General features: G+C 42.7%; 1 long non-coding RNA gene across 1 annotated transcript; it reads left to right on the plus strand.

Moving 5' to 3' along the window:
* Positions 1-2,278: 2,278 nt before the first annotated feature.
* On the plus strand, positions 2,279-8,823 carry LOC142071404 (uncharacterized). Its single transcript, XR_012667436.1, has 2 exons — positions 2,279-2,357; positions 7,896-8,823. It is a non-coding gene; the product is annotated as an uncharacterized LOC142071404 (long non-coding RNA).
* Positions 8,824-9,024: the final 201 nt, after the last annotated feature.

Genomic DNA, 9,024 nt, shown 5'->3' on the forward strand with positions numbered 1-9,024 from the left:
TGGAGGGACTTGGACTACTGGAAAAGCCTAATTTCCAGACAAACTTTTCACAAGCACAGAAGCAGGAACTGACTCTGTATACAGAGCTGACTGTGAAAGGCTGATGATATCCTGAACAAACCTGATGGAATGAAGATAAACTTTATTGAATTAGGGATAATACCTTTGGGGTACATTGTATTAAAAATGCAGTTGGATGTTGTATATACCTTCTCTACTAGGGAAGGGGGATGCTAATGTAATGGCTTCTGAAGCCACCCCCTGGAGATATGTATATACTAATTCAAACTGGATTTTCAAGAGACCAACAGACAAAGAAAAGACTCTTGGATAAAAGCCTGGGTTCTAAGCTGACTTAGGGTCTTCTTCCTGATCCAGCAAACTGACTGGACCCCTGGTCCATGGAGACCCCCAGTCCTTAGGGGAGGGTTGAAAGGACGTCACCTAGGGAGGCCTCAGAAGACTGCTTGTTCTGAGCCGAAGCTCTGATGAACTCGTAACCTCAAGTGGGGTGATTCCTGGTGAGCTTATTAGCATAGGTGCAGGTTCTTTTATTATTTTAATGTTTCTCTGTAATACCTTTTACCTGAAGAAGAAAGCAGGCTTGCTTAGAAAGAACTGTGAGGTACATATCTGTAGAAACTACTCTTACCAGGCTCTGAGGAGAAAGCAAGCAGGTTTGTTTCTTTGCTGGGAAATACACAGCCAAGGCAGGGACCTGTGCAGGCTGGGAATACCTTGGTCAGAAGAGAGAGAGGTGTGGGTCTCCACCTAGAAAGGCAACAGCTGGGGACCTGAGCGTGGGTGGCCTTGCTGAACCACTGAGGGGAAATACGGGAGCAGTTGCCCTGAACTTTGACACTGACCATGGGGAATAAAGATGAGAAAATGAAGGTAAAACTTTTTTTTACTGTCACTGGGAAAACACTGCCATGCAGTGTGGCCAACTCTTGTGGTTCCTTTTATCATGTGTCTTGTGGTACTCAGTGTGTTTTCTTGAAGTCCCAGCTCTTGGAATCATATGAATACAACAATTTCAGCTTTCATTTTTTTTTTAAATGGAATCTAAGTTTCTAGCCCTCCTGGTTGCAAATATGCTTGAAAACTTGAACCCTAAAACATCAAAGCCAGAAGGCAAATAAAGATTTTCAAATACATTTTTAATATCACATTTTTCTGCCTGTGATGGGGGTGTATAAACCCCATACTGGGACAGGTGTGATTAAGGGCACAGGTGACTCTGCTCTACCAAACTTGCAGAGCCCGCTCCACTTGGAGGAGAAGCTTATAAAAGGGAGCCAGACTGCTCAGGTATGGGGGTGGAGAAGACAGAACTGTTGGCTTATATAGCTCTCCAACACTTCAATGAGATGTTGCCACCCTTAAAATGGCACAGAAGGCTACAAAGGACAAAAGCAGCTGTACAGAAGGCTGACATTGGTTCCAACAGCTGCAAATAAGCAACACCCTTTCCATAAAAAGGATGTGCCTGCCTCTGGAAGAACAGAGCTGCAATTCCTGCTCATTTGCCACAATTGTCTTCATGACATCCTTCTTGTAGCAATGTTCATGTACTCATGTCCAGCACTGGGTGGCAGTACTAACTCAGATATACAGCATGTCTGGGCCATCATCTATGTCTTTGCCATTTTTCGTAATGTTTCAGGATTGCCAGAGCACGCAGTGTCCCATTGTAGATACCCTACTTTCCCTTACAGTTTTTGTATCTGAACTTTTTCCTCGTTTTACACTGAAAAGCAATTTGTAGTAATATCCATCCATCTCCTTTTCCAGTGGAAGCTTCATAGTTCAGAAAGGGAGAATGACATGGGGTTCTATAAACTCCAGGCTTCTATCTCTTTCACTACAGTCTGGGGTTGGAGTTTATAGTTTAGCTGAAGTTATCACAGATACACCTAGATACACCATTTTCTAGTGGTCTGTATAGTTCATCTAGGGTTTTTTTTCCCTCTGACATGATTTTTCCTGTTCTTAACCTTGTTTGTTTACATTTTTACCAATCACATAAAGGGGAAGAAATATAAATATCACCAATAATCTGCTAAAGTTGAAATCTTTTCTCCACACTCTCATTTGCCCTGGTATTGATAGGTTGGTGTGTAGCAGAGTTTTATGAAGAGCGGTTTGTTTGCAAGAGTTCAGTTGACCTCTTTCATGGGCTTCCATTTGTGGCTTTGTATCTCGAAGTTTCAGGTTTGAATGAACACAGCAAGTTTCACCTGGTTCCACTGCAAACAATCAGTGTCTCATTCCCTCTAGTGCAGGTCCACAAGGAGGATGACCTACTATTGCTGGCAGAGGCTTGTGGATATAAAGGTTCCAACCCTGCTGTTGAGGTACGTAAGTCACAATATGATGTCACATGATGGAATTTCTGTGGTTTTTTTTGTTTTTTTCTTAAAACCTTAGCAAATAACACACAACTCTTAAAAGACCAGTAAGGTTGCAAAGTCAAGGACTCAAAAGTTAGGAAGTGCCAGAATTAAGGTTGCCATTGCCATCTTTAATTATGATGATAGTTGTTAGGATATAGATATTCAGGCCTGTCTGCAAAGGCCTGTACTTTAAGAATTTAGGTGTATTCTTATCGCTTGGCTAGTTCTAGAGGTATAAAAGAAAGAATCAAAACCACTGTCTGCCAGTGTAAGGGCCTTCTCTTACTGTGACAGTTTGTGGCCCTGTGCTTAGGCTCAGGCCTTTGGCTAAGCAGCAGAGGCAGCCATAAGCTGGGAAGCGAACGGTCACATCCTCACATTCCAAACTAGTCACATTGAAATAAGGTGCTATTGGGCTGTTAGGCACTATCAGGACAGGATTGTATTCCTATCACCTCCAGAGAAAGGGAAGTGCCTAGAAAATGTAAAAGGAAACTTAGTTTGATAGCATCCTGTCTGGCAAGAACTCACTTATCAATAGCTGGGATGTGAAATCCTCGCTTCTGTGTTGTCTTGTCATTGTAGTTCCCACTTTGCTATTGTTTGTCTGTATAATCTCTGTCTGGTTCTGTGATTGTTCCTGTCTGCTGTATAATTAATTTTGCTGGGTGTAAACTAATTAAGGTGGTGGGATATAATTGGTTACATAATCATGTTACAATATGTTAGGATTGGTTAGTTAAATTTCAGGAAAATGATTGGTTAAGGTATAGCTAAGCAGAACTCAAGTTTTACTATATAATCTGTAGTCAATGAGGAGGTGACTGGGTGTGGGTGGGGGTGGGCATGTGGGTGTGTGAGATGGGAACAGGGAATGGGGGTAAGAAAATTGGAATCATGTTTTGCTAAAGGGGGAAATGGGAACAGGGAATGGGAGTAAGGAAGTTGGAATCATGTTTGGCTAAGGGTAGGAATGGGAACAGGGACACAGGTCTAAGGCTCTGTGGTGTCAGAGCTGGGAAGGAGGACACTAAGGAAGGAAACTGGAATCATGCTTGCTGGAAGTTCACCCCAATAAACATTGAATTGTTTGCACCTTTGGACTTCAGGTATTGTTGCTCTCTGTTCATGCGAGAAGGACCAGGGAAGTAAGTGGGTGAAGGAATAAGCCCCCTAACAATAGTTTCTAATTACATGATCATACTGTTTTCCTCCACAGAAGCTGCTTCATTCAGTGCACATGATGGACCTGCTTTGAAGATGAATCAAGTTGTGTCATGAAGGAAGCTGTCTGTAGGACCCCTTCTTCATCTGTTGTAGAACTTAGGTGTGTTAAGACAGTTGAATGCTTCCTTGGAGAACTGCATTCTATTCTACCTGTGCCACAGATATTCTCTGTGCTAGTTAAGTTACTTAAACCAAACTTTTCGTAGGTGTTCACTAGTTGAAGGTGCCTTATTTTCTGGATGTCCTGAGATCCTCATCTCTGGCTTGCAGAAGTGTCGCACACTCTCCACTGCAACTGAAGTCTGTGGGAGCTGTGCTTTGAAAATAGAAAGTGTTATATAATCCTAAGTACTCTGAAAAGTCAGGTTTTAGGCATCTCAAATTGTCCACTCAAAATTAGTGGACTCTTTTGACCTTGATCTGTTTGTGCCTTATTTTCCCATCTGTAAAATGGGGATAATACTAGCCCCTCGTTTCACAGGGGTTTTGTGAAGATGCTTAATATTTGTAAAGCACTCAGATAATATGGTGATGAACACCAGAGAAAAGCTCACAAGGAAATCAATAATACTGTTTTCAGGGCAGGGCGTGCCTAGTGTTCAGTAAATAAGGCGTGATGCCATTTATTGAACAATATATTGAACAAAATACTAAATAGCTCCTCACTAGGTGAGAACTGTCCATCCTGTGCACTGAATGTCAGGGGTCCTGTGAAAAACTCTGTGATCATTTAATTAAAGACCACATCATAATATATATGCACAAAGGGGCCAAATCAAGGTTGTGCAGGAAGCTTTAATTCTGCATTTCTTAACTTTTGAATACTTGTCTCTGCAATATTAGACACACACGAATTGAGAAAGGTAATTACTATTAGACTTGTTCTAATTCTTTCAGTTTGGTCTGTCATGAAGAATATATTTCACCAGCTGATTCCAACTTAAAATGAAAGGCAGGCATTTCAGGAGATATGGCTTGCTCAGCTGCACATTGCTCTAAAATGGTTGGGGAAAGGCTTTCTTCCCAATTGTCTCTTCAAATGGGGTTCTTAGTATCAGGGAAATTATTAGTTCTCAACCTCTCAAGTCTTTCATCCTGTAACCATTTGCCTGCTGTGCCTACTATTTTCATTAGTCTTTCCTCATGATTGCTGCTTGTATCTTGGCAGCACTGTTCACAGCCATCCTTCTGCCAAAGCTTGTGACCTACTCTCCAGGTCAAGTGCCTTTTTTCTTACACCTCATTCCAGTAGCTAGAACTTTGTTTCCCTTGCTGTCAGAATAGCGTGCAGGAATTAGCTCCGTGAGGCCCTCTGTGCATTAGAAACATTAGAAATGTGTACCCGTATTACAGCAACTGCCACCAAAGGTGCAGCTCCCCTGGCACTAGCAAGGGTGCCCCATATCGTATCCTACTGGCAAGCACAGCGGTGCCATGATAAACCCTTTATTGTAAGCCAAGGTCTGAAAGCTCTTGCCTGCCATCTATTGATGAACTGAGGGAAGAAATTTCAGGAGCCGACTGTATTCACTTAGGTGAAGTAGGTTGCTGTGTCTAGGTCAGCATTTCTCAAATGTGGCCACCAGAGGCTTTTTTTTTTTTTCCACTACCACAGCAGCCTCCAAAGCATGGGCAGCGACTGGGGTGGGGTGGGGGGTATAGAGGGCCTTGCTTCCCCAAACTGTATATGTTGATAGCGGAGGGGCACAAGTTAAAGTTTCAGCTGCCCCTGGAATGGCTCGACTCACAGCCCCACTCTACCCTCCCCGAAACCAGCACTCCTTCCCAGCAGCACCCAGCTGTTGCTCCTGAATAGCTGTTGCCAAGGGCAGTGAGATGCACCATCTTGGTGTTTGCACTGGTGCTGCCAGCAGGGATTGGTGCCTTGCACTGCACAGACGCTTTGGGGGCTCTGGGTAGTGCCTCTGGAAACATGTGGGGCCGGTGTGCCTGGCACCGGAGGCAGCTCTTGTCTGTGGAGGCAGCTGCGGTGTTCAGTCACCAGGGCTCTCCCCTGGGCAGTTCCCCTGCTTCTGCCCAGCCAGGGCGTGAGATGCCTGGGGCTCTGCAGCCAGCAGCTGAGTTCTGACCCAGCTTCCCTGGGGCAGACTCTTGCTGAAGGGCCGTTGGAGGCAGGGACAGAGGTGGGTCAGCACTTGGATGTGTCTCGGAAAAAAACAAAAATAAAATGCACATAAAGTTAATTATGTATTTTAGGAAAAATTATCAGAGTGCAGCCACCAAAAATGTGTTGTGAGAACCCCTGGTCTAGTTGATCATCTGACAAACCTGCTTTGCTAAAGTTATCAATTTTGGCTGTTTTGGGTTAAACTTCACTTTTAGTTTTGGCTGCAAGGGTAATGAAATTGTTTTTATCTTTATGTATGACTAAAGGGCAGAAAAACTGTACTTAACATGTCCTAACTGAAGAGGGGTCACTCTAACTTGAACCTCATTTGCTAAGCAGGGGGTAGTGATGCCAAGTGAAAGTCCGAGGTGGTGGGAATAGCTGTTCCTACCTAGTTGTGGCACAGACTCTGTTAGATATCCCTTGGCTCTCCCTTCCAATATTTAAAGACAGGTGATCAGACTCAAGTTAGAGCCCTTTTCTTCTAGGGGGCTGAATCTTAAACCTGGTATGGAGACAGTAGTGTGGTGAGAGACAGAATGCAGCAGCAGCGAGGTTTCCTACTACACACAAAAATCACTAAAAGCTGGGGCACAGAACCCTCAGAACACAACATCACATCAACAGGCAGAGGTGATCAGCAGCAAGCGGTAACAGTGGTATTGCTCGACACATATCCACCCCAGAAGTGGGAAGTGAACTAACAAGAATGCACCCCCGAATTCTGGCTTTGTTGACCTAACAACAAACCAAGGGCAATCCAGTGGAGGGAAAGGGGAGGGGCACGTCTGAACTTTCATACCAAGAGCTGGGAACCTGAGGACACTGCCCAAGATATTGTGGGGTGAGTGTTTACTTTGTGTCTCCATGCTTTTGAAATCATTGTTGTGATGTTTTTCCGAATTAATGCTGAATTCCTTCTACTCTTAAGTTTTCTCTTGTTATACAGACTCCGCACTTGCGAGTGGGGAAGTATTGCCTCAGAGGTGCCCCAGGGAGGGAATACAACAAAATCCAAGTGAAAGGAAATACACTTTATCTATACAATAGGCTTTATGCAGAGCTGTATTCATAAAAGCATAACATTTTTCACCTAGATTCTGAATGGACAGACAAATAGTTGCTAGAAATGAACCAACTTAAACAGTGGATGAGTTTCATTGCAATGACAGTATCTCTGTTCTGCCATATAATTTCCTGCTTTATCCAAAATGTTAAATTATTCCCTTCTGTACAGAAGATGGTCCTAATTAACTTTACTAAAATTAGTTTTGAAGAAATATGTTTGGCATCCATTTTGATCAGTGTCTTTATCTGGCTCCCACAGTTGCAATACTAATGGTGCAGATAAATAGGATAAATATTTTGTTGACTCTGACTTTATATCCTAGAACTGGAAGGGGCCTTGCGAGGTCATCTATTCCAGTCCCCTGCACTAATGATCTAGACCATCCCTGACATGTGCTTGTCTAACCTGCTTTTAAAAATCTCCAGTGCTGGAGATTCCACAAACTCCCTAGGCAATTTATTCCAGTGCTTAACCACACTGATGAAGTGAGCTGTGGCTCACGAAAGCTCATGCTCAAATAAATTGGTTAGTCTCTAAGGTGCCACAAGTACTCCTTTTCTTTTTACTGACAGTTAAGAAGTTTTTCCTAATTGAAGGGCTAAAATCCATATGCTGTTTATGTTACAACCTGATATATAGACTGTGTCAGCTCTTTTTACAGACCCAAAATCCAGAGTTTGGTCAAGAAGACAGAGGCCTAGCAAAAAGAGTGAACAATATTAGCTAAGAAGCAGAACAAACAAAGGACAACCTTGCTTTTTGCTAAGATAAGCTTGGTCAGCAAGAAGCCAGGTGGAAATTATAATTGGGGGTTTATCTCAAAGTTGCAAACAGACCAAAGAAATGAAAGGGGCCCTGTTTCTTCTGGAGAAGAGGTGCTTCCCACACACCAGCCTTAAGTTTATGGAAGAGGTTCAAACATATCAGTATGAGATACAATATCCTTCCTCTCACAGATGTGCACCTCTCCTCCAAGCCATTGCCAGTGCCTGCCTTAGAAACACAAATGAATAATTAAAAGACAATCTTTATTGCTATATACTTTTCATTTGTCCTTTTGCTTTAACTCCTAAAGGTGTACCTGTTGGAGAATCAGGGGAGCTACTTCATTCGTATTGTTGGATCATATTAAAGAAGTTCTGTATTAAAATCACAAATGAGTTTGATTCCCCAGAGTTTAAATTCCAGGGTATTACTAATTAAGAGGTCTCTTGGTTTTTGGTACTGTTTCTCTCCCTCTATGTGTGAAACTTGCAAGCTGCTAATTGTGTTAGTACATTCTAAGACAGAGTCTATTCTCAAAGCAATTCACAGAGAGAGAGACTCAAAGCAATACTCTAACAACAGAAACAGCACCCAGAGACTCCCCACCCTTTTGTTGTATTAAGTTGTGATTAAAATAGAGATAGAGGATGTATGTGGATGGATGCTTGGTGTGGATAATAACTGAATGATCAGGGAGGTGCCAGCCTAAGAATCCAGTGTCCATCGGCTGAAGAAGGCGTCAAGTGGAAATAACCAGAGGACCCCCCGGAGGGCAGACTGGAATCCACCCAACAGCCTCAAGAATGGGAGAACCAAAGAACAAGATAACATCTTGGAGCCGTCAGGAATGTGCTATCTGCTGATTGATTCAGCAACAGCATGATGAAGCAATTCCCATAGACTGGCATAGGAAGAAATTCCTATAAAAATAGACTCTAAAAAGTGAGAACTTTGGGGTCTGATTCTGCAAACCAACTTCCAGGAGCATCAGATGAGCATCTGACAAGGCCCTGCTCCCTCCTTATGTCCAGGCCACCTGGCCAGTGGCTTGGCATGAGCAACTCTAAGGCTGGTAACTATGATAACAACCTTGCAGAACCTGTGTGTGTATGTTTGTATGAATGAATGTGTGAATAAATATGAGATTGAATGGAATGTTATAACTAGAACTAACTGCTTACTATGATTCTTTCTGTATTCACAATAAATGTGGTATTTTGCCTTTTTCCCTTTAATAAGATCCTGCTGGTTTTTATTTTATTGGTACAACAGTATGGATCCCAAAACAGAATTCAACATATATATTTTATACTAACACACTCTGTATATTGTTTAATGGAAAACACCTGTGTACTAATTACCATGGGCGGAGACATTGTGTAACCTTTTGACCATTGGCTAATGTGCTTATCTTGTCTTGCTGCTAGATCTATCAAGGG

This window comes from Caretta caretta, chromosome 3 (assembly GCF_965140235.1).
Source record: "Caretta caretta isolate rCarCar2 chromosome 3, rCarCar1.hap1, whole genome shotgun sequence".
Taxonomy (NCBI): Eukaryota; Metazoa; Chordata; order Testudines; family Cheloniidae; genus Caretta; species Caretta caretta.